This window comes from Chelonia mydas, chromosome 22 (assembly GCF_015237465.2).
Source record: "Chelonia mydas isolate rCheMyd1 chromosome 22, rCheMyd1.pri.v2, whole genome shotgun sequence".
Classification (NCBI taxonomy): Eukaryota; Metazoa; Chordata; order Testudines; family Cheloniidae; genus Chelonia; species Chelonia mydas.
The window spans coordinates 147,745-166,470 of NC_051262.2; the positions used below are offsets into that span (position 1 = coordinate 147,745).

At 47.7% G+C, this 18,726-nt stretch overlaps 4 non-coding genes across 4 annotated transcripts; 1 reads left to right on the forward strand and 3 right to left on the reverse strand.

The window, feature by feature from the left end:
* Nucleotides 1-899: 899 nt before the first annotated feature.
* TRNAK-UUU lies at nucleotides 900-972 on the reverse strand. Its single transcript has one exon. It is a non-coding gene; the product is annotated as a tRNA-Lys (tRNA).
* A 664-nt stretch (nucleotides 973-1,636) lies between these two features.
* On the reverse strand, nucleotides 1,637-1,709 carry TRNAK-UUU. Its single transcript has one exon. It is a non-coding gene; the product is annotated as a tRNA-Lys (tRNA).
* Nucleotides 1,710-3,101: 1,392 nt separating this feature from the next.
* On the reverse strand, nucleotides 3,102-3,175 carry TRNAT-AGU. The gene has a single exon. It is a non-coding gene; the product is annotated as a tRNA-Thr (tRNA).
* A 6,839-nt stretch (nucleotides 3,176-10,014) lies between these two features.
* Nucleotides 10,015-10,087, forward strand: TRNAN-AUU. The gene has a single exon. It is a non-coding gene; the product is annotated as a tRNA-Asn (tRNA).
* The last annotated feature ends 8,639 nt before the right edge of the window (nucleotides 10,088-18,726 follow it).

The following is an 18,726-nucleotide window of genomic DNA, read 5'->3' on the forward strand; positions in this document are numbered from 1 at the left end:
TTGCTGGATATCTAGGTAGATGAGGTGTGAATGTAAATACAATCTGGTCCTGAAGCCTTTCCCCCCAGCTCATCACTAGCTGTCTGGGAGAGCTCATTTAGACTTTGCTTACAAATCATCATTTGAAGTTATTAGGTTGGCCAACATCACCGACATGAATGCACTGACTTGGTCATAAAAAACAACAGCTGTATAAGGAAGCTAGTCTATGTTCATACTTTCCAAATCTATTATACTTTTTCAGATACACGTATTTTATCATACACTTTATATGCTTTTAAAGTGTGTATTAATATTTCCATTTCAATTCAAAAGTCCAAACAATCACTACATTGGCAATACTCTATGTAATGAGTTCACAAACCTGGACGGGGGGGTGGGGTTGGGCAAATTCAGGAGGGGTGTAGTGAAATCCTTGCCTGCACCCCTCTCCAACTGGGGACCCTGAACCCTGCCATCCTCACCGCTCCCTTGAAGGGAAGCCAAGTGCTCGGTGAGCACCTAACGCTGACGGGGCAATGCTTTCAGGCTCTCCAGGGAGCCCACATCGCTCTGCTGTGGGAGGGAGCCCTCAATATGAAGCAAAAGCTCCAAACATTCCCCACACCCCCAGCCAGATCAGCACAGACACATGAAGGCAGAAACAGAGGCAAGGAGACAGAGCTTTCACCTCCACCACATAAGATGCAGCCAGCCATCTAGGAGGAACCTGCTATACGCCCAGAGGCCTTTATTCCTCCAGCCTGTGAGGACAGAGGGGATGTCAGGAAGTTTCCCCTTCAATCTCACACACAAAAGGCCCTTCTTAGGAAAGGCAAAATTCTGAAGAGAAAAAGAGAAAAAAACATCAAGAAGGATGCCAAAGAGAAAGACTTTTATGATCTTAGGGAATAGTTCAACACCTGACCAGGGACTTGAACCCTTGACCCTCAGATTAAAAGTCTGAGGCTTTACCAACTGAGCTAGCCAGGCATATGAAAAAAAAGAGCAAGTTCACACAGAGGAGAAACTAGTCAAAAAAAAGAGAGCAGGAAAAAATAGAGGAAACCTGCTGCTCTCTCTCTCTCTCTCTTCCCAGCCCTAGCCCTGGTCTCCTCCTCCCTCCAGCACCCTGAGGCATTTTGCCAGCACAATGCCCAAGTCAACTCCACCCTCCCCAAACTCTAGAAGGCCCAGCTCATCAACCTGGCCACTCTTACAGCTTCCTCTCCAGCCCTGACCAATAGGGAGGAGGATTGAGTCTCCCTCCCTCAGGCCCACCCTTCAGCATTTCTGGGTAAAGACCATCACCGCCAAAGTGACTTTGGGCCAGCAGGTCAACCAAGAGGGCTGCCTCCTAGGCCTGGCTGCAGCCCAGCTGCAGGACTCAGAGTAAATCCAGCTCACGTCCCTCCCTCTCTCTTCTTCTCTCCCCCTCCCCTTGGCTTTCTCAACACCTGGCCCCACAGCAAACCAGAGACTGCTGCTTTCTGGGCCTGCTCCTGTAGACGTGGGCTTCTATCCTGCTTCTTAAGGACTCAGAAGGAGAAAGGGGCCTTTCCAGGAAATGGCCACAGCTTCTGGGAATCCCTGTCTGGCTCTGGACACCACAAGGAACCATTTGGCTCCTGGCACACAAGGCAACTTAAAAACTGAGTGCCTGGACAGGGGCTTGAATCCTGGACCCTCAGATTAAAAGCCTGATGCTCTACCACCTGAGCTATCCAGGCTTGCTGAAAGGGTCGATCCCTTTCACCACAAGAAGTAAGCCAGCAGGCAAAAGAGAGGCAAAAAAAAGTCCCAGGAACCCCTCCTCTTTTTCTCTGCAGTCACTGCCTTTCAGCAGGATTCCTCCTCCTCCTCCCTCCTGTGCCTCAGTGCGACTAAATCTCTGCACCTAGACAGCCAGCCCATCCGCTGCATCCCAATCGCCCAGGCCTGAGCCTCCGTGCCCAAGTCCTGCACCTGGCTCCATAGAATTAAGTCTCACATCTCACTGGGAACTTACTGACGGGAGCCTTAAAGTATCTGCACATGGCCCGGGTGCCTGTTAAGTACCGAGACCTGTGGTGGCTCATCATTCATGGGAAACTGTCCGTCCATGCCAACTTGCATGGCCGGCATGTGCAGAGCAAAGGTTGCCCCCAGGTGCGGTGTCAGTTTCTGGCACCACTTGAAACTATGGACCACTTTCTGGTGGCTTTTTTTTTACCTGGCAGGTGTGGGGACTTCTGGCTACATGATGGTGGATGCCAGACTTGGTTGGACAGGATTATTTACAGGTCGCCTGAGGCTTGTTCCTGGATCAAGGAGGGCAAGCCACAGGGCGCCAGCAGAACCAGCTGCAGCAAGGGCACGCTCAGCAGGGGCCACCGTATAGTGGGTGGGTGTCATGGGACACACTGCGCCTGATCGATGCCATAGCAATGTACCACCTTTGGCAGAGCCGCTGTCAGGAGCATCTTCAGCGATGAAGGCAGTTCCCTGCAGCAGTGGCTAACCGGGTTTATGTGGCTGTTAACCGGCTGGCTGTGGGTGGAAAAAAAAATGAGTGACTAGCAGAGTGGAGGCGGGTGTGGACCGGGCTCTGGGACCAGGACGAGCCTTGATTCCCTCCTGCCGGTCTTTCTCTCTAGGCAGGACGGGGCTTTCCAGCAGCAACTGGGAGCAGTTGAGTTTCATGTTCAGGCCCGGTATCAGTTCCTCCGGGTTTCTGCTAAGCACCCAGGGACCTTAGCAGGTGCTCAGTACACAGGACTGGCCTGGAAACCCTGCATTACTCCCTACTGCATTATTCCTTTTTTGGTATTTCCAATGGTTTTGTGTCGGTGATTTCATTTTGCTTTGTATAACGGGGTTTTCTGCTGGATCCGATATTTTAATTAACAAAAAAGACAAAAGACACAGGCTCTCCTGTCACAGGAATTACAGCCGAGGCAACCTCCTTGCTAACGCATTTGCCTTTTCATCAGCTCGAGGCTGGTGATTTGATTCTTTCCAACTTTCCTCTGAAAAGAAGCCTTTTTCTTAACAAGCAATTTCTTGGATTGCTGACACAGGTCTCTTCCGTTTCCTAGAAAGACATTACAAACTCTGAGCAGAGGAGACAAAGATATGCAGTAAGGCACCACTGGGAGTTGAACCCAGGATCTCCTGTTTACTAGACAGGCACGTTAGCCAGCTTAGCCATGGTGCCTGCCACTGGAAGTATTAGGCAACTGCTCCACTTGATGCTCCAAGACAACGCATCCAAATTCCAAATAGTTTTCTGCAAGGCCTCCCCGATGTCAAGCTGCCTGGCTCTCTGCACACAGAAAGCCACATCTGAGGGGAGAGAGGGTTTCTAAGGCACTCTTTTCCTGCTAGCAGCTGTGTTCGTATAGTGCTGCATTGTGGTCGCAGCAACCTCGGCTTGACTCTGAGTGACAGTAGCCTTTTCATCAGCTCCAGACTTGTCATTTGCCACATTCCAAGACTTAGCCACAAGGAAGCCTGTCTCTGTCTTGAACAAGCATTTAAAGGATTGCCCAGGAAGGTCTTTTCTGGTTAGAAGAAAGAGATACCAAAAAGGGAGCCCGACAGATACAGTCGTCTCAGCAAGGAAAGTCTGACAGGTCAAGCCAGGAGCTCCTGGTTCCTAGAAAGGCTCTTCAGCGAGCTCTTCTGAAAGGTCACTTTCTGGAGGCCTTTCAAGAGCCACTGCTGATGCTCACTGAGAAAGAGATGCCAAACCAGAGTTCTCCACTGCCTCTAGACATGCAGCTATTAGGAGCTCTGGGCACAGAGAGGCCCCTGCTAGGGGAAAAAGGCTTTTGCAGAATGTGACGCTCTGGACCTCAAAGTAGCACCCTGGACCCCCATATTCACAGCTGTGCTATGATTGCTTTTGAACAAAGCATGCCCTGTTAGGTATGGTTTAAAAAGTCTTGGTCCATTGAACATCACTATCCTGTTGGATTGTATGTGCTATCATTGTACGTGATACAATGTATGTAAACACCCATTTTTTCATGGTTTGTATGTATAAGAACATCTTCTGTATTTTCCACAGTATGCATCCGATGAAGTGAGCTGTAGCTCACGAAAGCTTATGCTCAAATAAATTGGTTAGTCTCTCAGTTGCCACAAGTACTCCTTTTTTTTTAATTGTATGTGAAGTTATCATGTGTTGCTATCTGTTCATTTGTGAAATATGGGGTAAGTGGGAAAGGCCCGCAGCTAGCTTTTCAGTATCAACAAAGGAGCAGCCGACATCAGGACCAACAAGACGTGTGTTGGTGGCCCATTAAGAAGAATCCACGCTCCCAGAGACTTCTCAGCGAGGGCACGGTACACAATGGGGGCTACCTAACCCCCATGTCCCAGCAAGGGTCTTTCTAGCATCTGAAGAGAAAATATAAATGAGGCTTGATGACACCACCAAATGGCCTCTCATCTCTGGTAACGATGCTGGTTCTCCTGATCCCAAAGGACCAAGCCCCAGACCCAGGTCAATATACAAATCAGATCATACCCACAAATCACGCTGTTGCCAATCCTTTAGAATCTAAAATCTAAAGGTTTATTCATAAAAGGAAAAAGATACAGGTGAGAGCTAGAAGTGGTTACATGGAATCAATTACAAACAGTAATGGCAGAGTTCTTTGTTCAGGCTTGCAGCAGTGATAGAATAAATTACAGGTTCAAATCAAGTCTCTGGAGAACATCCCCAGCTGGGATGTGTAGGGCTCCTGTTTGTAGCAAAGTCCCTCCAGAGGCAGGGAGCAGGATTGAAGACAAGATGGAGATGAGGCATCAGCCTTTTATATTCTTTTCCAGGTGTAAGATCCCCGCTTTGTTCTCACTGTGGAAAATGACAGCAAAATGGAGTTTGGCGTCACAAGGGCAAGTCCCTGCATACTTTGCTGAGTCACAGGGTGTATTTGCCTTCTCTCAATGGGTCAATTGTGTAGCTGATGGTCCTTAATGGGCCATCCAGCAGCCTAGGCACAGCTGACACCAACTTGTCTGAGGTGTCCCCCAGAAGCATAGCATAAGTTTGAATTACAGACAGTATAGAGCCAATATTGATAACTTCAACTACAAAAATGATACACATATACAGATAGCATAATTATAACCAGCAAACCATAACCTTGTCTTAGACACCTTATTTGACCCCCTTTATACAAGATTTGGTGCCACTACAGGACTTTGGTTGCAACAATGATCTATACAATCCCAGTTCATGTCAATAACGTCACACCTCCCCCATCTCAACACCTGGAAGATCGTCCAGAAGAGAAAGACATTGAACTGGGGAGATTGGTCTGAGGCTGAGAGGGAATTCACCCTGTGTAAGAACTCAAAACTGCCTGGAACATCCAGTGGGGTGACAAAAGTTATTTGATTTAATTCTTGCTTAGTCTGTTCAAGTTAGAATTTAGACTTTGATCCCATTTTTATTTGTTATGTAACCAACTTTGACCTCTGTGTCTAACACCTCTAATCACTTCAAATCTATCTTTCTGTAGTTAATAGACTTACTTAAATGTTTTATATTTACTAGTGAGTGTCCAAAGAGCTTGGGAAAGTTGCTCTGATTATAAAGTCTGGCGTATGGCCACTTTCTTTGGAGGAAGTGGTGAACTAATTAATGAGCTTGCACAGTTCAAGAGACGTTCTTGAGCAGTAGAAGACGGTACATTTCTGAGGTGCAAGGCTGAGCGCTGGGGAGATGTGCTGGTGTCTCTCTCTGTGTAATTCATGAGTGGCTTAGAGAACATTCATGCAACTAGGCTGGGTGTGTCACTGCAGGTTGTTGGCTGAGTGATCGCAGCACCTGGAGGAGTTTTGCTGCTTGTCGCTAGCACAGCATTGTAAGAGACAGCCCAGGCTGGAGAGTTAAAGGGACAATTTTCACTGAATATCAGAACTCCCATAGCGGATCAGACCAATAGTTTGTGTAGTCCAGTATCCTTCTTCTGGCAGCAGCCAGTGCCAGGGGCTTCTGAGGAAATGAGCAGAACAGGCAATCAGTGAGTGAACCATCCCATTGTCTACTCCCAGCATCTGGTGGTCAGAGGTTTAGGGATACAGAGAACATGGGGAAGCATCCCTGATTATCTCAGTTAATAGCTGATGCACTTATCCGGAGGAACTGATCTAATTCTTTGTTGAACTCATTTATTGCTTTGGCCTTCAAAACATAACAAACACACATCTACAACCCCAAGAGGGCTTGACAACCACAAGAATCTAAAAACAGGAGTTATACACCCAGAAGTCAAGAAATGTGAATAAAGACATGATATTGTGTTCTTATGGGCCTCTTTGTTCCTGAGCCTTTAGGAAGCAGTAAGGCCTCTTCCACAAAAGCTGAAGCCTAAACACCTGAATGAATCTTGGTCTCCCCTCATCCTTTTCCTGTTACCTCACCCAAACATTTCATAGACCTAAGGCCATAGCTACACTACAAGCCTATGTTAACTCTCGTTACGTCAGCATAGACTCGCAACGGTCACTGTGTCACTTGTGTGACTGACTTCCTTGTGCTATTGTAATAAATAAAGAGATCGCACCCTCCTTGAAGTATGTTGAAGGGAAACCCTAAGGAAATTAAGAGTTTAAATTATCCTCCACGTGTCCCGCATCCCACTAAACTGAATCCAACCCACAGGTCACTTGGGCAGAAGTATCAGTGTCAGGATGCTCCATTGTTAGCACAGTAAATGAAGCTGCAAAATAAATGATGTTTAAATGACCTCACTCTATATTTTGCAACCCTGTATGAAGAAGTAATAGATAGAGACATACACCAGGCAGGGTCGTTTGGAGGCCAAAGACTTTATGCTTCCATCCCATGCCACTGTCAAGTTTTAGCAAATTAGGACAAGTCAGCAAATAAGAACAATCTCAGGTATCAGTAACTGCTACAGGTATCAAATTCCTATAGGTAGCCGTTTCTGGCACTACCCCTGTGCAGCTCTGCTCCCCAGCTCTTCTTGGGCTCCTGCTCCCACCTTAGCTCGGCCCCACTCTGGCCCAGGTAGTTCCAACTCACATGGAGGATGGGACCCCCTGGCCTGGTGACTCCCTCATTAGACTGCCTGGCCTGTCAGTCCGGCTAACTTGGAGCTTTGGCCTCTCTGCATTGCCCCTGATGACTGTCAGTCTCAGGGTCCTGATTTCCCATTGACCGTTCCCCCTTCTATTGGTACTGGGAACTAGCCAACCAAAAAAACCTCACTAAGATTTAGTATGGGACCAACAGCCCCCTTACACAAGTCAGCCCCATGAGAGTCACCGACGTCCAGCAAAAGCAGTATAAACTTCTCCCATGGTGTAATGGTCAGCACTCAGGACTCTGAATCCTAAAATGTGAGTTCAAATCTCAGTAGGACCTTGTGTTGGTTTGGGATAAAGCCCTGGAGCTTTCAGTGCTCACCTTCCCTGTCTCCACTTGTACAAGAGCGAGTTGTTTCTCTCCTGCTGGGTGACTCATGCCCACTTGGTCCAGGTCTTTGTTCGGGATGGCTGCAGTTGGTTGGGGATCTTGAACTGACTACCAATGCCTGCAGTCCTGCAGTTTGACCTGGTAGTTGGGATTCTTGCTGCTTCACCTGATGCCTATAAGTTTAGCCCTTGTGCTTGCTGCCACACATTTCCTCTTGCCCTCATGGAGCTTGAAGAAAGGAGTGTCAGGGCCAGGCTTCATAGTCAGGGCTACACAGGAAGGAGGAAAAGTCCCAGGCTGGAGCCCAGCACACCTTTCCTCCTCTGGGCACCTAGAGCAGAGGCGGCTGGTGCTGACAGCTCCAAGGGAAGGCTTAAAAGCCACAGAGGAACTGAAGGTGGGGCAAGAGGACGGGAGGACCATGCCTATGTGTGGCCAGCAGACAGCCACAAAGACACTTGGCCGGTCTGCTCCCAGCCACCTGGCATGCCAAATACCCACTGAAGACCACCCACAGACCAGCATGTGGGGCAGCTGCTGTCGCTCTGCGGCCAGTATCAGAAGATGGTAGGAAAGGAGGGCCAACCCCCCTGGTGGGGCCTCTGACTGTTCCCACTCAAGGTGCTCAGTTTTGCAGTGGAGCAGGAGATTTTTCCCCAAGAGGCTTTTCCCCAGCTGGTGGTGTGGAGGAAAAACACAGTAGACCTAAGTAGGCCCAAAACTTTGGTCAAGCTAACTGTGTATATGAAGCCTAAGAAGAGAGTAAGAAAAATTCCATTGTGGGACAATTGCAGCAGCACAGCTTAAGAAATGTAACCCTAAAAGATAGAATTTAGGAAAGACCGTTAACCCCAAAAGAACAACCTGTCAATAACAGGAAAAGCTTGTTTTGTTATATTCCAAATATGGCAAAACTACTGTTAAGGCTCGCATTACATGCCAAATAAGGGAAAGCTCCATTGGTGGAAGTGTGTTTGACCAATTGTGGTTTTCAGCTACATAAATTCCTGTATTTTCTGTTTATGCCAGAGCAGCTCCAGCTGACTCTCCCTGTATGCGCATGCTTGAATAAAGCTGGCCTCGGGCTTGTTCTGAACCAAACACAACGAGTGGTTAATTTTCCACCACAGTGAACAGAGAAAGCAGAGAAACACCCAGCTCCCCAGGTGCTATTTAGCCCTCTCAAGCACGGGGACAGCCGCACATTTGGAGGAGGGAAACTGCTCTACACGCTAGCCCGGGCTGCAGCCCATTTTCTTTGGCAAGTCAGGAATGGCAAAGGCTAGACTGGACACACCTGGGCTCACGCCCTAACCCTTGTGATGCCCAAACCCAACTCCTTCCCGGGGGTCTAGCTGAAGCCAGAGCATTGGCCTGAGCAGCCAAGAAGAGGTTCCATCCCTGAAGAAAGCAGGACTTTCAACCAAAGCAAGCACAGCCACAAGGAGAGTCAAATCCTGAATCATCTGATCCACAGGGAGATGCCTTATCCATCTGACCACATGATGAGGGAGTCTAAGCACTTCTTTAGAAAAGGCGGACACTGTGTTTCTCGGGTCATCTAGGGAAGGGGCACAGACTCTCTGGGCACAAGAAATTGAGTTCCCAGCAAGATGTGAGACTTAATTCTATGGAGCCAGGTGCAGAACTTGGGCAGGGAGGCTTAGGCATGGGGGATTGGGATGCAGCAGATGGGCTGGCTGTCTAGGGGTGGAGATTTAGTCGCATTGAGGCACAAAAGGGAGGAGGAAGAGGAATCCTGTCGATAGGCAGTGGCTGCGGAGAAAAAGAGGAGGGGTTCCTGGGACTTTTTTTGCCTCTCTTTTGCCTGCCCACTTGCTCTTGTGGTGAAAGGGATAGAACCTGTCAGCAAGCCAGGCTAGCTCAGTTGGTAAAGCATCAGGCCCTTCATCTAAGCTTTGAGCCCCTATCCGGACACTCAGGTTTTAAGTTGCCTTGTGTGCCAGGAGCCAAATGGTTCCTTGTGGTGTCCAAAGCCACGCATGGACTCCCAGAAGCTGTGGCCATTTCCTGGAAAGGTCCCTTTCTCCTTCTGAGTCCTTAAATAGCAGGATAGAAACCTACATCTGCAGGAGCAGGCCCAGAAAGCAGCAGTCTCTGGTTTGCTGTGGGGCCAGGTGTTGAGAAAGCCAAGGGGAGGGGGAGAGAAGAAGAGAGAGGGAGGGATGTGAGCTGGATTTACTCTGAGTCCTGCAGCTGGGCTGCAGCCAGGCCTAGGAGGCAGCCCTCTTGGTTGACCTGCTGGCCCAAAGTCACTTTGGCGGTGATGGTCTTTACCCAGGAAAGCTGAAGGGTGGGCCTGAGGGAGGGAGACTCAATCCTCCTCCCTATTGGTCAGGGCTGGAGAGGAAGCTGTAAGAGTGGCCAGGTTGATGAGCTGGGCCTTCTAGAGTTTGGGGAGGGTGGAGTTGACTTGGGCATTGTGCTGGCAAAATGCCTCAGGGTGCTGGAGGGAAGAGGAGACCAGGGCTAGGGCTGGGAAGAGATAGAGAGAGAGCAGCAGGTTTCTGCTATTGTTTCCTGCTCTCTTTTTCTTGACTAGTTTCTCCTCTGTATGTACTTGCCCTTTTTTTTTCTGAGCCTGGCTAGCTCAGTTGGTAGAGCATCAGACTATTAATCTGAGGGTTCAGAGTTCAAGTCCCTGGTCAGGTGTTGAGCTATTCCCCAAGATAATAAAAATCTATCACTTTGGTATCCTTCTGGGTGTCTTTTTCTCTTCAGGATTTTGCCTTTCCTAAGAAGGGCCTTTTGTGTGAGGGATTGAAGGGGAAACTTCCTGACATCTCCTCTGTCCTCGCATGCTGGAGGAATAAAGGCCTCTGGGCATATAGCAGGTTCCTCCCAGATCACTGGCTGCATCTTACGTGGTGGAGGTGAAAGCTCTGTCTCCTTGCCTCTGTTTCTGCCTTCATGTGGCTGTGCTGATCTCGCTGCCCTGTCTGAGAGCTTTTGCTTCATATTGAGGGCTCCCTCCTACAGCAGAGTGATGTGGGCTCCCTGGAGAGCCTGAAAGAATTGCCCCATCAGTGTTAAGTGCTCACCCAGCACTTGGCTTCCCTTCAAGGGTGCGGTGAGGAGGGCGGGGCTCAGGCCTCCCAGTTGGAAAGCGGTGAGTAGGGCAGAGTTCAGGCCCCCATTTGGAGCACAGGCAGGGATTTCGTACACCCCCTGAATTTCCCCAACCCTCCCATCCCCGAGGTTTGTGAATTAGTTACATGCTGTGTTGCCAATGTAATGATTGTTTGGACATTTGAATTGAAATTGAAATATTAAGACACACTTTAAAAGCATACAATGTGTATGATAAAATAATGTTATCTGAAAAACTATAATAGATTTGGAAAGTATGAACATAGATTAGCTTCCTTATACAGCTGTTGTTTTTTATGACCAAGTCAGTGCATTCATGTCGGTGATGTTGGCCAACCTAATAACTTCAAATGATGATTTGTAAGCAAAGTTTTTTTTAGGATTTTGATTTTTTTTTACAAGGAGGACAGCTTTGAAAAGGAATTTTTTTTTCCTTTGGGGCTGCTGGAAAGCAGGTTTCCAAGTAGTTGGGAGTTTTGCTTTGACTTGGGGCCAGAGCAGAGACAAAGGGAATTGTCTTTTTCTGTAGGCTGACAATCACTATCAGAGAATAGGTATCCTATTCCAGCACAGCAAAATTTCAGAAGCCAAGTTTTGTTTGTTTTATTTCTAAACCTCGGGTGTAAAGTTAGTTAAAAACAGAGAGGTTAGGATGACAGAATCCACGGCTCAACAAAAGCTGGAATTAGATAGATTTCAGGCTGAGGAAAAACAAAAGGAACATGAAAGACAGATAGAACTCATGTGGATGAAGAAGGAGGTACAGGAGGTTGCCTACAGGAGGGAAATGGAAGCATGTGGAGGAGGAGAAGAAAAAAGAGAGGAAGCATGAACTGGAGATGGAGAAGGTAAAGGCTCAGAAGAATATACCAACAAACCCTGGCAATCCTTCTCCAGGTACCACTTCCCATCCCAGAAAGTTCCCCACCTACAAGGCTGGCGATGATAAAGAGGCCTTCTTAGAAAACTTCAAAAGGGCCTGCCTTGGGTACAGCATCTCTACCGACCAATACATGGTAGAGCTGAGGCCGCAGCTCAGTGGACCCTTAGCTGAGGTGGCGGCTGAAATGCCTAAAGAACACATGAACAAGTATGAACTGTTTAAATCCAAGGCAAGAGTCAGAATGGGGATAACACCCGAGCATTCTCGTCAGAGGTTCAGAGCCCTAAGGTGGAAACCAGACATGTCATTTACCCGACATGCCTACCACCTTGTGAAACATTGGGATGCCTGGATATCAGGAGCAAGTGTTGAATCTCCGGTAAATTTGCCCTTCCTAATGCAAATGGAACAATTCTTAGAGGGTGTTCCTGAGGAAATAGAAAGATACATCCTAGATGGGAAGCCCAAAACTGTAATCGAGGAAGAAGAGATAGGAGCCAGATGGGTGGAGGTGGCAGAGAAGAAGAAAACTGGTCACAGTTGGAGCGGAGACCAGAAGGGACAACCCCAGACCACACCCTATCACGGGGGGCTGCCCAAGGCCCCACCTACCTCCCAAAGAACCCTCCAGACACCTTATTGTCCCACCACCCTGTTCTCCAGCAACCCACCTCGCCCCAGTGACCCGTCAGCTGGACGATGTTTTAAATGTAATGATCTGGGGCATGTAAAGGCCAACTGCCCCAAGAACCCCAACAGATTACAGTTCATTGCACCGGAATCACACCAGGGATCCACAGGCCCAGATACTTCCCCGATACCCTAGGAACAGAGGGAAACTGTGAGTGTGGGCAGGAAGAAAGTCACCGCATGGAGGGACACCAGAGCACAAGTGTCAGCTATCCATGCTTCCTTAGTGGACCCCATTTAATCAACCCCGAGATCCAAGTGACAATTCAACCCTTCAGGTCCAACTCTTTCAATTTGCTACAGCCAAGTTGCCTGTCCAGTACCAGGGCTAGTCAGGAACGTGGACTTTTGCAGTCTATGATGATTATCCCATCCCCATGCTGTTGGGGGAAGACTTGGCCAATCATGTGAAGCGGGCCAAGAGGATGGGAATGGTCACCCGCAGCCAGGCTAAACAAGCCGTGACACCTAGCTCTGTTCCAGAAACTTCTATCAGGACCCGGTCAGAGGTGATGGACCTGGACCCCAGAACAATGTCTGCAACAGCGGTAGTGGATCCAGTCACAGAGACCCAGACGGAACCAGTCCCAAAACTGGAACCAGCGGAACAACCAACACCAGACCCATTGCCAGCACTGAATCCAGTACTTGCAACCTCAACACCAGAGGGCCCCACCGAACCTGAACCGGCAGCAGCCCATAACCCTACACAAGAGGCTCAGCCGGAGCCTGAACCCCAAAATAGTGTCCCAGCGGAGAGCGTTTCACAGTCAACGGAAACAGCCCCATCCCCTACATCGCTTCCAGAGGGACCAAGCTTAGGTCCACAATCCAATGAGGAACTGATGTCTCTAGACCCAATAGGAAGCAGATGAAAGCCTCCAGAGAGATTGGACTGTGGCACGGAGCAACCCACCGCCTCTCAGCTCTTCTAATCGATCCAGGTTTGTTGTAGAAAAAGGACTTTTATACAAGGAAAATCTCTTTCTGATGGAAGACTGGCATCCTCAGAGACAGTTGGTAGTTCCAACTAAATACCAGGCTAAGCTCTTGAGCTCAGCCCACGATCATCCTAGTGGCCATGCTGGGCTGAACAGGACCAAAGACCATTTGGGGGGGTCATTCCACTGGGAGGGAATGGGCAAGGATGTTTCTACCTATGTCCGGTCTTGTGAAGTATGCCAAAGAGTGGGAAAACCCCAAGACCAGGTCAAAGCCCCTCTCCAGCCACTCCCCATCATTGGAGTTCCATTTCAGCGAGTAGCTGTGGATATTCTGGGTCCTTTTCCAAAAAAGACACCCAGAGGAAAGCAGGACATACTGACTTTCATGGATTTTGCTACCCGATGGCTGGAAGCAGTAGCTCTAAGCAACACCAGGGCTAAAAGTGTGTGCCAAGCACTAGCAGACATTTTTGCCAGGGTAGGTTGGCCCTCCGACATCCTCACAGATGCGGGGACTAATTTTCTGGCAGGAACTATGGAAAACCTCTGGGAAGCTCATGGGGTAAATCACTTGGTTGCCACTCCTTACCACCATCAAACAAATGGCATGGTGGAGAAGTTTAATGGAACTTTGGGGGCCATGATACGTAAATTCATAAATGAGCACTCCAATGATTGGAACCTAGTGTTGCAGCAGTTGCTCTTTGCCTACAGAGCTGTACCACATCCCAGTTTAGGGTTTTCCCCATTTGAACTTGTATATGGCCGTGAAGTTAAGGGGCCATTACAGTTGGTGAAGCAGCAATGGGAGGGATTTACACCTTCTCCAGGAACTAACATTCTGGCCTTTGTAACCAACCTACAAAACACCCTCTGAACCTCTTTAGCCCTTGCTAAAGAAAACGTACAGGGTGCTCAAAAAGAGCAAAAAGCCTGGTATGATAAACATGCCAGAAAGCATTCCTTCAAAGTAGGGGACCAAGTCATGGTATTAAAGGCACTCCAGGCCCATAAAATGGAAGCATCATGGGAAAGGCCATTCACGATCCAGGAGCGCCTGGGAGCTGTTAATTATCTCATAGCATTCCCCACCTCCAACCAAAAGCCTAAGGTGTACCATATTAATTCTCTAAAGCCTTTTTATTCCAGAGACTTAAAGGTTTGTCAGTTTACAGCCCAGGGAGGAGAAGACACTGAGTGGCCTGAAGGTGTCTACTAGGAAGGGAAAAGTGCTGGTAGTGTGGAAGAGGTGAACCTCTCCATGACCCTTGGGCATATGCAGCGACAGCAGATCAAGGAACTGTGCACTAGCTACGCGCCGACATTCTCAGCCACCCCAGGACTGACTAAACAGGCATACCACTCCATTGACACAGGTAATGCTCACCCAATTAAAGTCCAACCTTACCGGGTGTCTCCTCAAGCTAAAACTGCTATAGACCAGGAGATCCAGGATATGTTACAGATGGGTGTAATCTGCCCCTCTGGAAGTGCATGGGCGTCTCCAGTGGTTCTAATTCCCAAATCAGATGGGGAGATACGTTTTTGCGTGGACTACCATAAGCTAAATGCTGTAATTCGCCCAGACAACTATCCAACGCCATGCACAGATGAACTATTAGAGAAACTGGGACGGGCCCAGTTCATCTCTACCTTGGACTTAACCAAGCGGTACTGGCAAGTACTGCTAGATGAATCCGCCAAGGAAAGGTCAGCCTTCACCACACATCTCGGGCTGTATGAATTTAATGTACTCCCTTTCGGGCTGCGAAATGCACCCACCACCTTCCACAGATTTGTAGATGGTCTCCTAGCAGGATTAGGAGAATATGCAGTCGCCTACCTTGACGATGTGGCCATATTTTCGGATTCCTGGGCAGAACACCTGGAACATCTACAAAAAGGCCTTGAGCGCATAAGGGAGGCAGGACTAACTGTTAAGGCTAACAAGTGTCAAATAGACCTAAACAGAGTGACTTACCTTGGACACCAGGTGGGTCAAAGAACTATCAACCCCCTACAGGCCAAAGTGGATGCTATCCAAAAGTGGCCTGTCCCAAAGTCAAAGAAACAGATTCAATCCTTCTTAGGCTTGGCCGGTTATTACAGACGATTGGTACCGCAATACAGCCAAATCGCCGCCCCACTGACAGACCTAACCAAAAAGAAACAGCGAAATGCCATTCTGTGGACCAAAGTGTGTCAGAAGGCCTTTAACCAGCTTAAAGCGACACTCATGTCTGACCCTGTACTAAGGGCCCCAGACTTGGACAAACCATTCCTAGTAACCACAGATGCGTCCGAGCGTGGTGTGGGAGCAGTTTTAATGCAGAAAGGACCTGATCAAGAATTCCACCCTGTAGTGTTTCTCATCAAAAAACTGTCTGAGAGGGAAAGCAACTGGTCAGTCAGTGAAAAAGAATGTGAAGCCATTCTCTACGCCCTGGAAAAGCTACACCCATATGTTTGGGGACGGCGTTTCCACCTGCAAACTGACCCTGCTGCGCTACAGTGGCTTCATACCGCCACAGGAAATAACAAAAAACTTATTCGGTGGAGTTTAGCTCTCCAAGATTTTGATTTCGACATCCAACACATCTCAGGAGCTTCTAACAAAGTGGCTGATGTACTCTCTCGTGAAAGTTTCCCAGAATCAACTGGTTAAAATCGTCCTTGAGATGTGGAAAATATTGTTAGTCTTTATGTACTTGGTAGTATATTTAGAGGTGCATGTGTCTTATTAACTCTGTTTTTTCCCAGAGCTCCAGGAAAAAATCCCAGCCAGCATTTCACCCTAGCTGAGATTTGGGGGGTGTGTCATAAATATAAAGGGAAGGGTAAACCCCTTTAAAATCCCTCCTGGCCAGGGGAAAAATCCTCTCACCTGTAAAGGGTTAAGAAGCTAAAGGTAACCTCGCTGGCACCTGACCAAAATGACCAATGAGGAGACAAGAGACTTTCAAAAGCTGGGAGGAGGGAGAAAAACAAAGGGTCTGTGTCTGTCTGTGTGATGCTTTTGCCGGAGACAGAACAGGAATGGAGTCTTAGAATTTAGTAAGTAATCTAACCAGCTATGTGTTAGATTATGATTTCTTTAAATGGCTGAGAAAATAGCTGTGCTGAATAGAATGAATATTCCTGTCTGTGTGTCTTTTTTGTAACTTAAGGTTTTCCCTTTAGGGATTCTCTATGTTTTGAATCTAATTACCCTGTAAGGTATCTACTATTCTGATTTTACAGAGGTGATTCCTTTACTTCTATTAAAAGTCTTCTTGTAAGAAAACTGAATGCTTTTTCATTGTTCTAAGATCCAAGGGTTTGGGTCTGTGGTCACCTATGCAAATTGGTGAGGATTTTTACCAAACCTTCCCCAGGAAGTGGGGTGCAAGGTTTGGGAGGAATCTGGGGTGAAAGACGTGTCCAAATCTTGTTTCCCAGTAAACCCAGATAAAGTTTGGTGGTGGCAGTGGAAATCCAAGGGTAAAATAATTTTGTACCTTGCGGAAGTTTAACCTAAGCTGGTAAAAGTAAGCTTAGGAGGTTTTCATGCAGGTCCCCACATCTGTACCCTAGAGTTCAGCATGGGGAAGGAACCTTGACAATGACCATGTCAGTGCATTCTTGGTGGTGATGTTGGGCAACCTAATCATTTCAAATGATGATTTGTAAGCAAAGTCTAAATGAGCTCTCCCTGACAGCTAGTGATGAGTTGGGGGCTGTGAGGAAACGCTTCAGGACTAGATTGTATTTACATTCACACCTAATCTACCGAGGTATCCAGAAAACAGAGCTGAGTTGCCCAAGTGATAGATTTTGGCTGGGGTTGGGTTACAAATCACTTGAATGCGGGGGGCAGGGGATAATGAAGTGTTGTTGTTCTTATTGTCTGAGTAAAGGGCAGTAGAACTGTACTTAGCCTGTGCTGATTGAGGGCATGGAGAGAGAGGGTGGGGACAGGTGTTTTGCTTGATGGTCTGCCTGAGTCACAAGTACTAGTTGACCTGCCCCTCTCCACTGTTTAAAGACAGAGCTGATTAGGCTCCATAGATAGTCTTTGTTCTGTTAAGTGACCACTACAGCTGAAATCACTGATAATCAGGTCTAAGTGCTTAGACCTGCAGTGGGACTGTGTTTCTGTGGAAGAGACGGCCCAGTCTGCACTAGCAGCGAGGTTCCCGCACTGAGAGCTCGGCTGAAATCACTGAGAGCTGGTGGAACCTCAAGAGACCAACTCGCAGAGGTCACAGTGGCAGGTGGCAGCAGAAGGTGACGGCGCAGGGCTATTGGCAAGAGAGCGAAGGAGTGAACAGTGGCACAACGAACAACAGTGGCCAGAGTGAACAGTGAGCAGCTGGAGGAACGAGCAAGGTGCCTTTTTGCCTCTCACCTGGGAGGTGAACTCATGTGAAAGCACCTCTGAACTCTGAGTCTCCACTAATCAAGGACAACACCGGTGAGTGTTAATGAGGCTGTTAAGAATGCTGGAAACAAAACACAGTTCATGCAAACAAACATGTCTGTGGCATCCTACTTTCTATTTAAGAAGAGATACCACACACTGTAAACTGGAGGCCAATGTTAAGTGCATTGTCACTTGTTCATCCTGAAGTTGAACACTGGTTCCGAACAAGACCAGCAAATGCTCACTATCTTTCTGCAAGAAACTCCACTGACTGGCTCGAAGCATGTGGTGCAACAATGAAAGACTCAACAGTTAAAAAAGTGAAGAACTCTCTTACCACATTCAAAAAATTTGCATACATGGCTGATAAATGCGCAGATGCAAATGGGCATCAAGCATTAAGTCATTGTGTACATTATCTTGATGTCAGTGGTAGGCCAGTAGATGCATTTCTAGATGTTCAAGTTGTAGAAGACACATCGGCTGCATCTGTGACAACCCACATCTTAGAAGAGTTAAATGCTTGTCAACTGGAGCCCAAACAGATGGCTGCTTGTGCATTTGATGGAGCTGCAAACTTCTCTGGTGGAGTACAAGCTTTGCTCAGAGAAAAGTGTAACCCTAATCTCTCCTGAAAGAAAAGGAGTACTAATGGCACCTTAGAGACTAACCAATTTATTTTGAGCATAAGCTTTCGTGAGCTACAGCTCACTTCATCGGATGCATTCAGTGGAAAATACAGTGAGGAGATTTTCCTTTTCTTTTTGCGACTACAGACTAACACGGCTGCTACTCTGAAACCTAATCTCTTCTGTACACACTGCAGAGGCCACCTGTTCCAACTAGAGCTAGTACTGCTGCAGACTCTTCATAAGACATTCAAAAAGCTGTACATTGAATGTCTTCATTATATTCTTTTTTCAGCAAGAGTCCAAAAAGACTGAATATCTTGGAAAATATGGAAGATACAACAGGGCTGAAGTTCAAATTAGTCCAACCTGGGAAAATCCTCTGGCTTTCTCATGCGTGATCCTTGGCTGTTGTCTTAAAATTACTCCAGCCATTATTACTGGGCTTTGGAAAGTATCTGCCAAGATGGGATGGATCTAAGTAGTGAGGCTGGTGGATTACTTTTCCTACTAAGTTCAGAGAAGACTATTGCCATTCTCTCCCTTGTAAGTCTACTGTTGAAACCACTTGGGCCATTAAACAATGCCATCCAGGCATCTGCTACAACAGTAGTAGATCTTTGTCCAGCAATAGAAGCAACTTTTGGATCAAT